Genomic DNA, 19,018 nt, shown 5'->3' with positions numbered 1-19,018 from the left:
TTTGGCCTTCCTTGTTCCCTAGCGCTGTCTTTTGGCTCTCTAACTCCTTTAGGAGTTCTTCAGTGGTCTCAGAACTCTTCCTGAGCCCTCTCTTATGCCCTAGAGTGCTCTTTTCATCATTCAGCTGCCTGAGTACCCGTGTTTTCTTCTGAACCCCTTTGGAGGCTTTACTTATTCTCTTCTGGCTTCTTTTAGTTGCTCTCTAGTCTGCATAAGAGATATCTAATCTGCTCTGGATTCCTCTTTAGAGCTTTGTTGTGCTGCATAGACCTCTGTTGGTTCTGTAGAGCCCTGAGGAACCCCTTTATTTTATTCTGGACTACTCTGTCAGCCTTCCTTTTTTGCCTGAGCTCTGTTTTGGCCCTTTAGTCCTTGTACGACCCCTGTCATCCATTCATAACTGCTTCTGGAAGCCTTTGTTGCGCCCCAGAGCCCTGCGTGGGTTCTCCAGCCCTCTTAGCATCCCTCTTCCCTCCTCGTGCGAGTCCTCCACTTAGGCATACAGAGGTAGTATTCCCCCGGGGAACTCTCCGTTCCGCCCACTGGCCCCTTTTTCTAAGCGCTCTATGTACTATACAGGAAATACCCCTCTTTGGAAGTACTCACATTACAGAAGCAGCCTTGTTCCAGGGGGTTATTTGGATATCTTGGTTTGCCCTAGAGGAAATGCTGTCTTCCTACAACAGCTGTACTAAATGCAGGTGTGAACCAATTAGAGCAGTGTGGTGTAGCATTCCCTTTATAGGTTACGTGGAATCTCGTAGTTTTCTTTCTAAGCCTAAGTAGAACTGATTTCTAGTTTTCAGTGTAAAGGCTAGTGCTAGTTAGGGTAAAAGAATTTAATAACAGACCTCCTGGTATTATGGATACAGTATACGAAGTCTTAGTAACAAAGAAGATGGTCCATTTTATCCAAGAGGTCTGTTTATCCTTTTTGTGCTCTGCAGCCTAGCTGTGGAGTGGAAGCAAAAGCCTTGCTCTTACCCATCCCTCTGCCTTTATGGCTGGCAGTGCTTTGCCCCTCCCCTTCCCGGGGCTTGTGGGTAGGGCAGTGGGCGGGGCTAGGGGTACATAAACCGAGGGCCTGGTGGCAGGGAGTTCATTCTGTGTTTGCTGTCCTTTGGGGTTAGTGCTGTGAACTTGTCTCAGTGAATAGCAGCATTTGCAGAAGCAAAGCTATCCAGGAAGACTTATTGCTGCATTTGGAGATGCAAAGGCCCTTCCTTAAGGTTAGAGCAACCGCATGGCTGAAGATGGAGTCGTAAGCCTGCCAGAAAATCGCTTAAAGCGGGCAGTTTCAGCTTTGCGTCAGTATCTCGGCGCGGGGAGTTCAGGAGCGGAAGAGGGCTTCTGACTCTGCAATCGTGTCTTCTGTTAACAGTGAGTATTGTTTTCTGGCATTTATTGCGGAAGGGACCCAGCTTCGTCACTCGGCTCTATGAAGATGATGACGCTCGAAGAATTGTTTGTCCCTCACCTGGACTGTAGAGAAAAGGACAGAACAGGGGTCTCGGGAAAACATTTCCATCTACGTTTCCACTCTACGTGGTGCTTGTGTGCCTTATGTTCAGTAATGTGGATGCATGTGAGATGTCATTCTCATCAGCTACTCTGGTTTCCGGCTTGCTCGCCGGATGTTCTACTGCGCCTCAGAAATATTGTCAGCCCTGTTCCAAGAGGAAGTGAGTAAGTTTTTTTTGTAGTATGCAGAGTTACAGAAGAGTCTAGACTTTATGTGAAGAGTGTGAAGAGAGAAGCGAGCATTCTTCCTGCCTGGAAGTGCAGTATGATGAGAAAGGAAGTCACGTCTTTGGAAACCTAGTGCAACTGTGAGTAAGTCCATGTGTCTGAAGGGGTCAAAAAGAAACCTCCCCCAAGCTAACGAATTCACCTCTTTTCTTGCCCAAGCCTCAGTGCTGAGAGAGGAAAAAAGCTGCTGCACTTCTTGGGACCGGCAGGAACCAATTTGCAGTGTCACCCGGCAGCTCTTTTCTTACATCTGTGCCTGCGAACCCACTGCCATCTGCTCTTTTGCGTCTCTGCTTCCGACTCCTGCCGTGGCTTCTGGGGCTGTCCGCTTTGCTTTTTCAGGCACTGTGCGGGCCTTTTCCAGGCATGCCTGAGGATTTGAGGTGAGGTAGAATGGGTGAGTGTAATGGCGTGTCAGTTGTTGTAGGGCTAGTCCGCAGTGCCTAGCAGAAGAATAATTTGGTTGGGTTTTTTTTTTTTCCAGGTGCCATGGGATTCCCGTCAGTCAGGATGTGCGAGTATCGCTTTGAGGCGGTGCGGGTGAGCGGAGCGACAATGGCGGTTTGGAGAGGCGCGCTCTTGCGGATGAGCGTGGAGGTGCCTGGCACGGGGGCTGACTGCTCGCGCTCTGTTTTGGCAGGTGATGAAGGCAAATGTGGTGAGGAAAGAAAGATCAGTGTGGATGTGGCTGCTGTTGAGGATGGCTCTTGAGGACTGGTGACCTACAGCACTGCCAAAGTTAAGTTGAGGGGCAAAGGGTGTTGGGGCATCCTCAGTTTGTGTGTGTGTGTGTGTGTGTGTGTGTGCGCGCGCGCGCTGATGTTCAGTGTAGAGTGGAGGGTTGTTCTGGATGAGTGGCGTGTGCGAGGCAGAGGCAGTGGGGTGTGCATGGCAGAAAGTGAGGGTGCGGTAGGCAGGGCAGCTCCAGCCTGTGTCTGTGTTGTTGTGTAGTCTATGTGGTGTGCGTTGTAGCTGTGCTATCTTTTGCTCAGGTCTTGATGTTGCCCTTGCTCTTTGTGCTCAAGGAGCACAGCTCATGCTCCGCAGTGGCAGCATGGCAGGCATCCGTTGTCTTTTGCCTGGTCTTGACTGACTCATCAGCATTGCTCCAATGGACTACGTCTTGTTCTGCGCAGGCAGCCGAAAGGGGCGGTCTGTCACTCCGACTCTGCATCGTGGCCGTTTGCGGTCAGTCATAGTAGTGGCCACCATTGAGGCCTCATTGGCCGCACCTCTTCCGGGGCCGCTCTTGTTTTGCGTCTCGCCGGCGCCCTTTCAGGGTTTTCTTCCCTGCGTCATCACAGCCTCGGGTCTTTCTCGCCAGTCTCTTTTGCATCACTCTTCCAAGCTTTGCCGCTCCCTTTCCATCACCGGCAGTGGCGTTTGACTCTTTCCTGGGCTTATCCAGAGCCTCGGCCCTACGATGCCACGACGGTGCGGCTCTTTCTGGCTGGCCGTGTCTTATGCGTGGGAATAGTTTTTTTTGTGTAGGGCTGTCCTCCGTGTTTGTGTGTGATATTTGTTTGTCTGTGTGTTTTTGGGGCTGGAGCTGCCTTGCCTGTGGGTGGTAGCCCTGGTGGTGTGTGGAGTGTGTCAGTGATGGACTGGAGCGGTGGTGTTGCGGGCATCACCTGAGTGCGTGATTTCTCTCTGTGCTTGCAGGTTTTGCAGGAAGTGGTGGAGAGAAGCAGCTGAGTGCTGAGAAGAGCCTGCGCAGGTGAGCGGGGGAGCTTGTTGGGTCTGATTTTATTGTGGTGTGGGTGGTGCTGGGCTGCCTCTCGGTGATGCCTTTTGCTCTGCTTTTTCAGGTCTGCTGTGGGCCTTTCCCAGGCGTGGCTGAGACTTTCAGGTGAGTGGATTGGAGCTGGATGTTGTAGGGCTGGTGAGCGCTGCCTGGCAGAAGGGTCACTTTGTTATTTTGTTTTTTTCCAGGCGCCACGGGCTTCCCCCCGGGCAGGATGTTGGCGTTTGGAGTTGTTGCGGTGCAGGTGAGTGGAGCGCCGATGGCGCTTTGGTGGAGGGTGCCCTTGCAGATGGGGATGGAGCTGACTGGCAAGGGGGTGACTGCTTGTGCTCTGGTTTGGCAGATGATGAAGGCAAATGTGGTGAGCAAAAGAAGATCAGAGGGTGTGGCTGCTGCAGAGGATGTGTCTGCTGTTGAGGATGCCTCTTGAGGAGCAACAGTGATGCAGAGCACTGCAAAAGCGAAGTGCATGGGCAAAGGGTGTTGCGGTGTGTGTGTGTGTGTTGGTGTGTGTGAGGCAGAGGCAGTGGGGTGTGCATGGCAGAAAGTGAGGGTGGGTGTCAGGCAGGGCAGCTCCAGCCTGTGTCTGTGTTGTTGTGTAGTCTATGTGGTGTGTGTTGTAGCTGTGCTATCTTTTGCTCAGGTCTTGATGTTGCCCTTGCTCTTTGTGCTCAAGGAGCACAGCATATGCTTTGTAGTGCTAGTGCAACAGGCATCTGCTGTCTTTTGTCTGGTCTTGACCGACTCATCTGTGTTGCTCCAATGATCATCTTGTTCTGTGCAGGCAGCTGAAAGCAGCAGTCTGTCACTGTGATTCTGCATTGTTTCTGGCCAATCATCTTGGCAGCCATCATTCAGGTCTTGTTGGTTGTGTGTTTTCTGAGGCCTCTCTTATTTTGCATCCTCCTGGTGCCCTTTCAGGGTTTTCTTCCCTGTGTCATCAGAGCCTCGGGTCTTTCTTGCTGGCCTCTTCCGCATGGCCGTTCCTCGCTTTGCCGGCCCCTTTCCATCACAGATGGTGGCATCTGACTCTTTTCTGGTCTCGTGGAGAGCACCAGAGCCGCACGGTCGTGGCATTGTAGGGCTTTCTGGCTGGCAGCATCTTCTGTGCTGGCATTGTTTTTTGCATGGAGGGTGTGTGTACGTGTCTGTGTGTACGTGTCTGTGTGTACGTGTCTGTGTGTACGTGTCTGTGTGTACGTGTCTGTGTGTACGTGTCTGTGTGTACGTGTCTGTGTGTACGTGTCTGTGTGTACGTGTCTGTGTGTACGTGTCTGTGTGTACGTGTCTGTGTGTACGTGTCTGTGTGTGTGTTTGGAGCTGCCTTGCCTGTGGGTGTAGTAATGGTAGTTGCCAGAGCAGAATAATGTATCTATGAAACACTTATTTTGTTTTTTCTTTTTTTTTGGGGGGGGGGGGGGGGGGGGTTGTGTCAGTAAGAGATAAAAGTAGGTTTTTTTCTTTAATCTTTTTTATTGGGATGGCCATTTTGGGGGGGGGGGGGGTTCTATTCATGCCAGGATAGTGTTATCTTTAAATAAGGATTGAAGCATGTGGTTTTGTTAGTAGCTGTGATGACTGTCTGTGGTGGGAGTGTGTGGGCAGTTGGGTGGGCTTGGTGGTGAGTGTGTCTAACTTTGTATGCATGTGTTTTTCCAGGTTGTAGTTAGAATTTATCTAAAAATAATTTAAAAAAAAACCCCAGCTGGGGGATTTTTTTTTTTTCTCCCGGCTGGGTTTTTTTTCCCCCGGTCCCGGCCACTCTGCGAGGCGACAATCGTCGCCAATGTCGGTGCGGAGCTTTGGCTGGGGACCGGGGGTTTTGTAAGCAGGGCAGTTTTTGGAGGCGTCCAGTAACGTCATTACTGGGAGCCGTCCAAAAGACTGGAGGCGCTTGCCAACTGGTGAGAGTAGTAGCGGTGAGAATGTAGAGGTGAATGCTGAAGAGTGTGTGCAGCTCATGTAGAGTGTGGGCTTGTTATGTTTTGTATGTTGTGATGATGAATTTTTTTGTGCAATAAAACAATAAAGATGGTGGTGTGTGTGTCTCCTTTCAAATAAAGATGCTTTTGCTGTTTGTTTCCATTGTCTTATTTGAACTGCCCGTGCCACACATTTGCTCTTGCCCTTTTCCTCTTTGCTCTTGCTCTTTTGACCTTTTAAAATAAGAAGGCGGCTGAAGTTTTTGTCTTGTTCTTATTTTAATGTTTTGGTCTTCTGTTCTGTTTCCTTTAAAAATAAGAAAAGGGTTTTTTTCTTATTTTTAGTGTTATTCTTTTTTTCTTTGTCTGTCTCATGCCTTTTTCTTCTCCTTTTCCCTGATTGTTTGTGTTCACTTTGTCCAGGTTTCTCTCTACCTTTCTCTGTCTTTACTATTTACTCTTTCAGTCTGCCTGCACTGTGGTGCTCTGCTCTGTGCTTTTCTCTGTATTCTGCGCTCTGCCCTCAGCTTTGTGTTTTCTGCTTTGCGCTCTGTGTTCTGCTTTGCTCTGTATTATCTGTTTTGCTGTGCTCTTTGCTTTGTTCTCTTCTCTGTGTTCTGCTCTTTTCTCTGTTCTGCTCAGCTCTCTCAGCTCTCCTGTGTGCTTTTTGCTCTGTTCTCTGTTTTCTCTGTTGTTTTCTGTGCTTTCTGTCTTCTCTCTGGTTGTCTTTGTTCTCTCTGGTTGTGTTCTCTGTTGTCTTTTTTCTGTTTGTCGTCTCTGTTGTTCTGTCTTTGTCCTGTGTTTGTCTTTTGTTGTGTTCTGTGTCCCTCTCTGTCTTCGTCCTGTCCCTCTCTGTCTTCGTCCTGTCCCTCTCTGTCTTCGTCCTGTCCTCCCTTCCTCTTCTAGCATACTGGCTGGGAGCAAATAATAATAATTTCACCATTTTAAAAAAAATTATTTGTTCCCAGCCAGTATCCTACCCCTGCTACTGAATTCATTAATAAGTATAGAAAGGCTTAATTTGCATATTTATTTTTTTCTTCTTTTTATACATACTATATATACACTATACATACCAAATGTGTACACTCTGTACACAGTGTGTGTGTGTATATATATACACACACACACAGATAGTGTATATGTGGTATGTAGTGTGTGTATATGCCCTTCTGCTATTACAATTACAGTTATGCCACCCCCTTAATATTAGGCTTGAAGAACACGCTGGTGAGAAGTTAGGAGTTGGGATAGGGGTTGAGGTAGGCCTTAGGGGATTGGAGTTATGGAGTTAGACAGTTCAGGTCAGGGTTAGGGGTTGGAGTTGCAGTTAGGGGGTTGGGGTTAGGGTCAGGGGTAGGGAGTAGGGCTGGGGTTAGGGGTTGGGGTTTGGGGTTAGGAGTCAGGGTCAGGGCCATTTAGGGGTTAGGGATTAGGGTTCAGGGTGAGGGTTAGGGTTAGAGGGTTAGGGTTAGAGGTTAGGGTTAGGGTCACCTGCTTTCTGATTGCATGCCAGAGGCTTGGCAGCTGTAGTTCAAAGAAAGTCCTCAAAACTTTTGTTTTGCTTGCCTTACTAGGCAACTGCGCATTGAAAACTTCTCTGTGATTGTTAATCAACAACAAAAAAATCTAGTACCTAAGCCATGAGGAGGTTAAAGAACAAAAAAATGGGGGCCCCAAAAGAGCATATTCTACTCTAAAAAATAAGTACCCTTTTAAATGAAGCTGAATGATGATCTGAATAAGAGAGAAATGAGGGTCAGTTAGCTTCTTGGTCTTAAAAAGTGAGATTTCTGTAAGTTAGCAGGACAATTTAAAATGTCTCCTTATCAAATACCTCTAGAATTAAAGCTCACTGAAGTGATCATAAGATACACAGAGAAACTGGTGGCCTTTACCATCTTTTTTTTGCCTGCATTGTATTTACTCTCTTGGCTGCCCTTTAGTTTGAACCTTGAAGGCAGCTCCAAAGAGAGCAGGCAGGGCTCAGCAGACCAGACGGCGGGTTGGGGGCAGCTTCTGTTTTTAAATTGCACTAAGGTCTCCAAAATTGCATGCAGACTGCTCTCACTACCATGCTGCTGCTAAAAAGCTGGCTTCCTCCTCTGGTGATCATTTGAGGGAGTGCTCACATTTCCCAGCCAGCTCACTGTGAGCGTCTGTGCTGGGCATCTCAGTACCTGCCTTCCTGAAAAGGGCCAGCAGGAGCTGTCAGCACAGAAGCAGTGCCTGCAGTTACCTTGTAATATGCTCCAGCAAGCAATCCCTTCTGCCCCTACAACCTGCAAAAAGGGACTCATGCCTGCAGCGCTCTTGGCTGAGCAGCTCTGCTGATGGGGGCACACCAGCCCTGCACAGCACCTGCATAAACCCACAGCTCTGCATTTACCCCTCAGTCCTTTGCACCTCCTTGCCCACAGCCCTCTCCAGCCCATTACCTGTAACACACGTGAGTGCTGCCTGGTCTGCATTCACTGCATGACCAGGCTGCTTCTCCTCAGGGGACTGTTGGCATCTCACATTTTGGGGTTGGGTGTGAGTTTGGCAATGCTGGAAGAGGAACCCTGCAGGGTTCAGGGAGCTCCCAGGTCACACAGCACTCCCTGCCCAGGGCCTCTGAACCCAAGGGCACAGCAAAAACAGCTGATAGCTGAGTGTGTCGTAGGAACTCTAGCACCAGCACACTGGCTAGGCAATCACAGTTTTTGCCGTACATGGCAGACAGTGGTCACACAAGCCACTGACGAGCTCTCAGGAAGGATCCCCAGGTCTCTCTGCTTGAGAGCCACCCTCTGTGCACATCTCTGTCCAGCCTGGAGAAGGGAAGGCTCAGGGAGATCCCGCCGCTGCCTACAGCCCCCCAGTGGGAGGGGCAGAGAAGACAGAGCCCAGCTCTGCTCAGAGGCGTCAGTTGGAAGGAACGGGGAAACAGGAATAAGCTGGAACTGGGGAAATCCCAGGAGATGTACAGAAAAGCCAGTGTACTGTGAGAGAGAGACCAACACCTGCTTCCAGCCCCTCCATCCTGCAGCTCCCAGGTCTCAGCACCAGGGCAGGGAAGGCAGCTCTGCCCCGGGCAGTGTCCCCAGCCCCAGGCACACGGCTCCCGCCCCCTCCCGGGCAGTGCCGGCAGCCCCGCGGGGCAGTCGCCGCTCAGGCCAGGGGGCGCCCCGGGGCAGGGGCAGCTCCAGCCGGGAGGACCCTGCTTCCTGCCACGGGGAGAAGCGCCGACCACGCCCACACCACCGCCGTCACCTGGCAACAGCACTTCCCGCTGCCCCGCCCCCTGTGCTGGCTGCCCAGTCAGAGAGTAAGGGGAGGTGGTGAGCCAAGGCATGCCTGTGAGGGGCAGGTCGTTTCCTGAGCGACATACAGGCTGCCCAATGGCGTGCCCTGGTGGGGGCTGTGCCTGCTGGCCAGGCGTGGGGCCAGCATGGCGCAGTGCCTGCCGCGGGCTGGGGCTGGGCTGGGGCTGGCCATGCTGTGGTGGCACATGCCGGGATCTGGGCTTCTCCAGAGGGCACCGGTAGGGTGCTGGGGGCACCAACAGACGCGCCAAGGTGTTGTGGGGAGACCAGGGCTCCCCCAGCGTGTTTTGTGGTGCATGGAGCACAAAGCGCCTTGCCACAGTCAGGCACAGCCACGTTGCTCGTCACCCAGCACCTCCTCTTCCCCAGTGCCGGTTTTGGCCCCAGTTCATGTCCCAATTCTGCCAGGCCTCAGCTCGATCTCACAGCCAACCTTTCTGCACATCCTGAGGCCTCTCTACAGCTCCACATCACCTCCCTGAGCACTGGGATGGAGCATCCCTGTGACAGGGTGGTTTCCCATTGCCTCCCCCTGTGGACCTGCCGCTGAGGGAGGGAGGGAAGGAGGCAGTGGGGTGTCACCCGAACAGCCACGGAGGGAGCTCTCGCCCCCACCAAGTCCTCCCTCTCCATGGGCACTGAGCGCAACGTCTGCCGGAGCAAGAGAGCAAAATAATCATCGGAGCCCCCTGAGGTGCCCTCTGGAAAGTGTGAGCTTGGTGGTAATGTTCCAAGACAGCCCTGGGAAGCTCAGAAAGAATGTTTGAACTAGGTAGATTAGGATAACTTCTATCTCCATTTTCTAAAAAGAAGCATTCTTTAATCAAGGGCATCCTAGAACTGCTAAAGCCCTGAAAGAAACATTAAATCAAAATGTTTGATTTCTAGGTATGTAATGCCAATCTGGCAAAAGAATTGCAGGTCCATGTATCCTTAACTGAAGACCTTGGGACTTGAACTGTAAATCATTGAACTGAAGCTGTCTAGAGGTAGCCACTTACATAAAACTTGCTTAGCACGAGTAGCTAAATTTTCTGAAGCCTTAGGCCACACTCCTAGTTCAGTCAGAAAGAGCCCCAGAGCTGATGCAGGCTGGAAAGATAAGGGAGTTACAAGCAGTCTGCATTCCTGTGCTTCACACTCCAGGAGGGAGGCTGTTAAGGCTTTGAAGTGAGGCCTGCTTGGGTGCCAGGACCCTGGGAAACAAAGCCTACTCTCACTGCTGAAACAGTGTTAACTGGGGGGTGGGGGGTCTGGACTATCTCCCCCTTGTCAGGACCTTGGGAGATAACACCTACTGTCACTGCTGGGGAGAGACTCTCTGCTTGAGAGACAAGGGTGGGACCTGAAGAATGAAGACACATCTGTCAGGAGAAACCACAACAGTAAACAGCCTGCCTAGGGACACTGATGAGACCCAATAGGGAGCTGGAGACCCCAGACCTGAATATTACTATTGGTCTGAATTACCGCGTGAGGAGTGGAGAGCTTAGACTGGAAAGTATAATTGCCCAGGGATTTCTTTGTTTGGGGTCCCTCTTTGGAAGCACCCAGCTCGAGTTGCAATTACTGCGTGCACGTCATTACAATTTATTTATTTAATTTGCCTTGATTTGGCCCTGAACTTTTCCAAGACACCCAGGGTGAAGAGGACCAACGGGACACCACTGGATCCACGGGTGGTGATATCTCTTTCTTTCTCTGTCTCTGTCTCTCTCCTTCCTCTCTTTTGATGAATGTTTATAAGATCTGTTCAAATCGTGTGGCACGGGACTTGTTTATCTAGTTAAAGTAGTCATCATCAAGTTATCATATTTAGCCACATGCCTTGTCTTTTGTATTAATAAATTATAAAACTGGTTGGCTGGCATCATTTCACCTTAATTCAGTCCAAGAGCATCACAAACTTGGTCATTGGTCCCAAGGAGAGGGAAGTCGTCCTAAACAACTCCTTTCAGGCTGTGACACACAGTTGCAAACTCTTCTGCAGCAGAGTCTAGCTCAAAGGCATCCACCATGTCAATTGCTACTAACATCTCCAAACAAGAAGTTGCTGATGAAATTCTTGTTGAGCCAGCAGTGGCTGGAAATCCCAAACTCCTTTCTTATAATATGGTCCCTTATGGTGCAGCATCTTCAGAAAAAAATGAGAAGGACTCAAAGAGCTCAGCAGAAAGGAAATGCAATGCAATACCTTCAAATGGAATTGTGTTTTGGAAGGTAGTCCATGTGTGGAAGATTTCCCATTTTTCCTGTCAGAGTTCTGAAGAAGAAAGATCCCAGCCTGAGTAGCCCAAAACTGAGTCACTCCATGGTGCTATTAGCTTAGATAATGAATCTAAAAAAAAATGGAGTAAAACTTCATGATTCCACTTGCCACATCCAACCTTCTAAAGCTTCTGAGATTTTCTTTTCTAAAAAAAATGGATTGCTGGGAAGAGGGAGCTGTGTTGGTTGCATCTAAAATTTCTCACCAATGATGTATTCAGTATTCAGGATTATTATCATGTTCCTAATCCAGGCGAAGTACTGAGAAAATACACAGCACACATTTCACTGTAGCTCTTTGTGTCATTAACCAATTAGAATTTACAGAACACAGCTAATATATTAGAACTTATCAACTTTAGAAAAGCTTAGCTGAGATAATAATACACGAGATCTTCATGAACTCCGTTTTGGGAAGGGGGAGTGTAAATTTCCATATTTAACACCTAATGTAGAAATTTTGCAAACAGTGGTTTTCTACTCCCAACAGTACCTTCCTACCTGTTACCTTGTATAATTTAATTACAGATGCCTATAGCTTTGCCTCCAGTCACTCAAGAGAGAATCTTATAATCCCTCACAGGCAGCCTATTTAACAGTTTGTCCAAGGAAATAAGGTAAAATAAGTATGCTTTGATTAAAGTAAGATTTTATATGAGGTTAGCACGGGTTTATCTCTCTACTGACACTATTTAATGGGAAGATTTAAATCAGTTGAGAGAATTCCACACTGCACATAGTGTTATGAACAGAACTAGCAATCAGCACTGCAACGTATTAATTGGATATTAAAAACATGTGGATGATGCCTCACTGAAAACTTGGGCTTCTACATAGATTTTTTTCTCTTCATTTTGTCATACTGTCTATACTTTCTGCATTCTTCTTTCCTCTTTTTCACTTCACTGAATGTGAAGGCACTTTTGTTTTGTGCATATTCTCTGGACCTCAAAAATATTCTGAGACTGATGCTCTTATGGAAACTGTAGTGATGGAAGCACTGCTTGTCTGTGAAGAATCCAGAAGAGTTCCTACCACCTTGAGCTGTGATCTTGAGAGTCTTTTTATCCAGTCAGATTCTGAAACAATTTCCACCAACAAAGAAGTTGCTGAAGGTCTTATAATAAAAGCTGGTAATGTGCATCCCAATACCAATGGTCAGCACAAGGTCAGGAAATGATCCTTGGACACTGAGGATGAATTGCTTGGGCAGTGTGAGTTTGAAGGCAGTGGGGACAAAGGCAAACCTAGAAGATCAGAAGAAACTGGACTTATTTTGAAAGATAACCTTTTGTACATCAGAGACTGAAGAGATATTAGGGCAAAATTCCTCTATGACATTGAACATACTTCTAAAAATCTTGTGTCTCTGGATACCACAGATGATACATGCCAAGATACAAAGGACATTTCTAATAGCTACGTAGATAAGAAGTACATAATAGTCCTCAATTATCTAGTTATCTATCTAGTTATCTGAGAAGTAGATAATTACAAAATAACTATACAGATAAGAAAAAAACACTGTAGAAAAACTCACAAAGAGCACTACAGAAGGAAGAGAGAACACTGTCTCTGGAGAGCAAGACAAGCAAAATGGAAGCAGAACAGATGGTCGTTCTCACAGGAGGGGTGCTCTTGCGTGGTGGAAACAAAGAAGCAAAATTGCCATGAGCAGGTTTATTGAAATGAAAGCATGTATAGATCTTCTGATAACGAAAGAAACATCCCTGATAATGGCAGAAGCTTTGGAAAATGTCCTGTTTTCAGATCCTGAAAGAGAAGAAGAACAGAACAAGACAGGAATTGCTGTACTCATTCCAAAAGAGAGCGAGCTTGGAGCAGAGAAAGATCCTGTCAAGGTGAACCATGGAGATGGGAACAGTGCAGATGCTACAATGATTACCATTCCTCTTCTGCAATGACAGGTGGCAGAGAGTTGTCTGATTGTGATAAGGACTTTGACAAATCAAGTCACACTTACAGCAACGGGTCTTGTAAGGATTCTTACAAAAGCAGAGGGCTTCACCATCCACTCTCTAGAGAGGATGTGCACCACTTCAGCAGCCACAGAGCAGCCTCACATCATTGTTCGGTGCCTCAGCAGCAATCTGAAAAATCTTCTCATGAAAGCCAGGTACTTCCACCTGTGTGGGTTCATTCAAACTCTGAGGGCTGTTCCCAGAAAAATGACTGACAAAGAAACAGAAAAAGAAAGCATACCTGTGCAGAGGGGAGTGAAGCCAAAATAGAAAAAAAAGCACAGAGAGATAGAGAAAGAGCTTTCAGGTGATCAAAAATGAAAAAAAATAAAGTCAAGAAGGAAAAGAAGTCCAAAGATAAACATTGAGAGAAGAATTACAAATAAGCAAGGATTACAGCATAATCAGCAGTTTTTCCATGATTATTGAGTGTTTCTCATGTCTTTCCTTTTCTTCAGCTTGACTGGAAAATCATTGGTAAAAAAAGGGTACCATCATGCTAAACCTCTAGGTGAAACTTCCACCAGATTTCACTTAGCTAAGGTCTACCATGTGCTATTAAAGCAGGTAGTTTTATCCTAATCCTCTGTACAGTACACCACTCTTAGCAGAAAACTGGAATACAGTCAGCTTTCATGTAAGGGTTTTGGAAGCCTCCCTCTCGAGCGAGTTTGTTCCTGTAGCCTCAGAGCAGATCAAGCTGTTTGGAGGTTCAAGCCTTTGCTGTTTAGAAATCAAACCCTCAGCCAGATAGTTTTATGCTGAGTATCATGACAGGGAATGACATCGCTTCCTCTCTGTCTTTCAGATGCAGAGCTTACCGACAGAAGCCTTCAATGCTCAGACTAAACTTACCATCAAACCCCACAACTTAGCATCAAAACCAACAGATAAACATCATCAAAACAATTCTAACCATTAAAATTCAAAATATATTATCCAAGCATTAAAATTACCATCAAAACCAGTCATAAATGGTTCTTCAGATTTTTGTTCAAGATTTTCCTGTGAAACAAACTTAAAAAAAGTTTTTTTACTTGAGACTTTCTTTTCTAAAATGTACTTGTAGTTCTGCTGAATGTTTTAAATTACCATGTAAATATGTCATTGAAAATAATGCCCTAGAGTAGGACATCTCAGGTACTGCTTGGTTACAGGCGCAGGTTGATTGTGTGTTATTCATGTAATGTTACTCCAAATTAGACATCTGGCTCTTTGCTTTACAAGAGGAAGAGAAAGAAAGAGCCATGGTATATCTTTGTGGGTGATGAAGAACAATCTGGCACCAATCATCCTGCCCAGACTCTTCCTCCAACCCAGCCCAGGTGGGCGAGTGCCCTGGGATCAGCTCCAACACATCAGCAGCCCAGCTGTAAGCCAGCACCCCCAGCCCCTCCCCAGGATCTCTGCTCTGTGCTGCCAGGGACTGCCAGAGCCAGACAGAGGGATGGGGAGAGAGAGATAGGGATAGAGAGCTGGAAGGAGAGCTGGAGAAAGAAAGGGAAGGATGGAGACCCAGACAAAAAGATAGGGAGCTGAGCAGAGGGATAGAAGGAGGGATGGAGGACTGGGCAGAGAATGGGGAGCAGAAGAGAGGAAAAGAGGGATGTAGAGGTGGACAGAGGAACAGAGAGAGGACAAGATGGAGGGGGAGTTGGACAGAGAGAGAAAAGAGGAAAGAGAGGCATGGAGAAGCAGACAGATGGCTGCAAAAGGTGAAAGACTGAGAGAAGGACAGAGGGTCAGAAAGAGAGGGCCAGAGGGCTGGGCAGAGAAATGGGGAGCAGAAGGGTAGAAAAGAGGGATGTAAGTGTGGACAGAAAAACAGAGAGAGGAATAGAGGAGGGGGAGCTGGACAGAGGGTGTGAAAGAGATACAGAAGTATGGAACGCCCAAGAGATGGATGGAGGGCCAGACAGAGGGATGGAGAGTGGAAGAGAGGAAAAGAGGGATGGAGGGCAGACAGGAAGGATGCACAGACAGCAGGATGGAGGAAGGTGAAGAGGCATGGAGGTGGGTGATGGAGGGGGAAGGGATGAACACATGGGGAGAGAGAGAGATGAAGAAGAGCTTGAGTGAGAGCTGGAGGCAGGGACCGGCAGGCAGGCAGGGATGGAGAGGTGTGGGGGATGCAGAGGGGCAGAAGGGATGGAGGGGAATTCTCAGCCCTCAGGAAAGGGGGGAGATCTCACCTGGGGTTGCTAAGGCAGATGCTGACAGGACCCTGAAACACCCCAGGATCCCAAACAGGGGCTGCCCACATCCTGCACTGACTGATCATGCTCAAAGGCTTGTGATGGCAGGAGGAAACATGCTTGTACCCCAAGGGAGCACCCTTTAGGGGCCAAGCCAAGGACTTGCTGTTGCTGTCATCACATGAGTAACCATCCAATTAGAGCATTATAATTAGTCCATCTCAAATTAATGTGGAAAAACTCAAATAAAGAATCTTATTAAAGGCAAAGTCTCATTAATATACCTACATGTCTTGTGCAGGGGCTACCTCTTCTCAGCTCCAGTCTGCCCAGGCTGGGGTGGGGTGGGTAAGAGTTGGCTGAAGGTCCCAGTTTCTTCATCAGTAGGAGGAGGATGGTGGTGGGTTTGCCCACCACATGATTGGGATGACATTATTAAGGCCCCTCTGCCTTACTCCCGATTTTACACTCTCAGGAGGGCAGTTTAGGTGATGCTGATGTTTATTTTGTCCTTCCTGGCTCCAGTACAGGTCAGGCTCAGCACGGGTGGGGAGGAAGGACCCCATGGGGTGAGAGCTTCCTGCTCTCTGTCTCAGGCCCCTTGTGGTCCCTTGGGTACCACCCCACTGCCTCTGTCCCCCTCCCCTGTATCCCTCCATGTCACATCTGTGGGGTGAGGCAATGGGAAGCCACTCGGTCATGAGGATGCTCCATCCCAAGACTCAGTGAGGTGAAATTGAGCTGTGGAGAAGCCGCGGTATATGTGAACAGATCAACCGTGAATCCAAGCTGAGGCTTGGCACAATCAGGACACAAATTCGGGCCGTAACTAGCACTGGGAAAGTTGCTGGGAGAGGAGGTTCGTGGCTGTGCCCCACCGCAGAGAGACCCTTTGTTCTCCGCATGCCACAACACATGCCGTGGGTGAGTCCTGGTGCCCCCAGGGTCCTGCATTGGCCCCCCAGGACCCCAGGCCCTCTGTGAGCCTCTTGAGTTGCTCAGCATCACTCCGCCAGTCCATGGTGAGCCCAGAGCCTCAGCAGGCATTTCCACTCAACCCAGAGATGCTGTTGGCCTTTCTTTACCCCCAGAGCCATGTGTGCTCCAGAGAAACACCCACAGCACAGGAGCCTGATCCCAGCTTTGTGGGGTGATACTGGAGCAAAACCCTCCTGCAGCCACCCCAGCCTCCTCGCTACCTCGACCAGCTTGAGGGTTGCCAGCAGCTCACACATGCTGTGCAGAAGAGGGAATGCGGCCATGCAAAAAAGAGCTAGAAATAGGATTTAGTAAGAATGTGGATGGGATGTGGGTGATCACATGCTGGGCTCTGCTCTCTGGGACTCTTGCACCAGGCCAGGAGGCATGCCAAGCCAGACCTCGTGGTATGTCTTTCTTTTGCAGCTGCTGATCTGGTCCTTCTCCAGAGGGAAGCGGTCAGGCTGTGGCTCCATGTGGTGCTGGGTGGCCTGGGAATGGCACGGTGACTGTCAAGGGAGGTGCTGGATGTGGGTGTCTGCACAGTGCTGTCAGAGGGCTGACACCAGTGCCTGGGGCACATGCGCTCCCAGGGACTTCCTGGACAAGTCCCATTGGTGGTGCAGCCTCTTTGCCCAGACATGAAGCTCCAGGGCCTCCCCCGGCAGGAACAGGGCCTCCGTCATGTGGAAGCAGACAGGCACTGTGCCGGAGTGCAGCAGGGCAAGGGACGTGGGGGGCACCAGCCTGTGGATGGACACCTCATGGGATCTCTGCACCACAGCGGGGAAGCTTCCCAGATGGGTCTCTACACACTTCCTTATGGTGTGCATCCGCAACCTCCTCCCACAACCCTGTTCCAGCTCCAGCCTCAACATGGGGTGAGGGTCAGCACCAGCAGGCTGGCTGCTACCACCATCCACCGAGCGCGACCCTGGGGTGGCAGGCAATCCAGCCTCGCAGCTGACGTCTCTCTTGGGCAGTGATCGAATTGTGTCTTCCAGCTCCTTGGCCCAGCTGTGAAGCCTGAGGTCGGGGGGTGGGGGGCTGGGGCAAGACTGAGCAGCCCCCCATGCTGGGGAAGGAGTGTCCTCGGCACACTGCACCCCAGCTCAAGGCTGGAGCCCACTGAGGAAGGCAACCCTGGACTGTTAGAGGCCCAGGGGCTTTGTCGCGCTGCACGCAGCCCTCGCTGCCTCTCCCGGGCAGCCTCGCTGCAGGGCCCGCAGCTGAGGTCGTAGCAGAGGAACTGGCCCAAGGACCCGCCGTGGGCAGCGAGGAGCCAGCCCCTGCAGCTGGACATCCGCTGCACATCACCTGCAACACAGCAGGAGGACACAGCACCTTGAGCAGGGCCGAGTGGGTCTGCCCCAAACAGCCCTGTGTCCTGGGACCTGGTTCCTCCCAGCATGGATGCACTCCAGCCTGGGGCAGCTGCTGGGACCCCAGGATGGCGGGAGGTAGGGGAGGGCTGGGAGCCCCCAGCAGGGACACACAAATCAGCAGGGCAGAGATGGACAAGACACCCCCACGTCCCAGGATCCCAGAGCAGGGCTTGTCCCATGGCAAGCCCCCTGGGAACAGCCTCCCTCCCAACGTGTGCGGTGTGAACTCAGCTCCTGGAGCCCAGCTCCATGCTGGGGCCATGAGCCCAGCCAGGTGGGCACGCCATCCCCAGCAGGAGCCGGCACTGGGGTGGTGCAGCCTCGCCTGGGTCCTGGGCTTCTGAGTGCCTCCCCCCGCACCAGTTCCAGGGAGAGACCTGCAGGCACAGGATCACCCGCACTGTGACCGTGGCCTCGGCTGAACCCGCAGGACCCAGGCCCCGACCCATGGTGCGTGTGGGTCCCACCAGCCGGGGCCTCCTGCAGGGCAGGAGTCGCTCGCCATGGGGCCAGGCTGGCCAGGCTCCCCAGGAAGGGCTGCCCAGAGCCTCCTTCCTACCTGGCGGTGTTGGCCAGAGATGCTGCGCTGGCTGCGCAGGGCGGCCCAGGCAGCCAGGAGCAGAAGGAAGCCGGGGCAGAGGCAGAGGAGGCTGCCACTGCCCCAGAGCAGGCAGAGCCAGCTGTGCTGAGCCAGCCCCATGGCGTCCAGCATGGCGGGGCTGGGGCCGAGGGCTTGGGAGTGGATGCAGCCTTTGGAGCTGCCCTGGCCTCCCCACACAGCCCTCTGTGGCTGCTGCCCCCGTGGGATGGGACAGGGCTGGGACAGTGAGGTTGCTGCCGCCACAGAGCTGTGAGGCCATCGAGCGCATCAGAAGCGCCTGGCAGCGGGGATGGCTGGGGGGCTGGGGGGCACTCGGCCACAGCAGGGGCTGTGAGGAAGGGCAGACCCAGAGCACCCAAAGCTGTGCGGGGCAGGTGGGAGCAGAGGACAGATGGGGCTGAGGCAGCCAAGGAGCACACGGAGGGCAGGGGCAGGGGACACGAGCCCTGGACCACGTCCCGCAGGACGGCCAGCTGGCCTCTGGCCTTGCCTTTGCGCTCTGCTCCCAAGGGCCGAGGGCACCTGGGCTCTGCCCTGGCCCCAGCCAAGGACATCTCATGGGCTCGGCACACACAGGGACCCCATGGGGCAGCCCAGCTCCGCTCCTGTGCCCATGGCGCAACTCACCCCTGCCCACGCGGGCTCTTTGCCCACACTGCCCACGGGGATGGGCCCTGCCCTGCTGTCAGTCCAATGCTTGATTAGTGTTATTTATCCCCAGATGAGGCCGGGCATCTTCTGTACACAGCCTTCACGGACTCCCCTCTACACTTGGAGTGCTGCGTGTGGTCCTGGGCTCCCCAGGACAAAAGGGACATGGAGCTACCAGAGCAAGTGCAGTGAAGGGCCACAAAGATGATGAAGGGACCGCAGCATCTGTCATAGG

General features: G+C 50.9%; 1 long non-coding RNA gene across 1 annotated transcript; it reads left to right on the top strand.

Annotated features, from left to right (window-relative positions):
• Window positions 1-3,557: 3,557 nt before the first annotated feature.
• LOC135329900 (uncharacterized) lies at window positions 3,558-4,894 on the top strand. Its single transcript, XR_010391531.1, has 3 exons — window positions 3,558-3,598; window positions 3,682-3,737; window positions 3,837-4,894. It is a non-coding gene; the product is annotated as an uncharacterized LOC135329900 (long non-coding RNA).
• Window positions 4,895-19,018: the final 14,124 nt, after the last annotated feature.

This window comes from Dromaius novaehollandiae, chromosome 14 (assembly GCF_036370855.1).
Source record: "Dromaius novaehollandiae isolate bDroNov1 chromosome 14, bDroNov1.hap1, whole genome shotgun sequence".
NCBI classification, from domain to species: domain Eukaryota; kingdom Metazoa; phylum Chordata; class Aves; order Casuariiformes; family Dromaiidae; genus Dromaius; species Dromaius novaehollandiae.
Note: the sequence above shows the minus strand (reverse complement) of the source record. Positions and strands in the feature narration are given on the sequence as shown.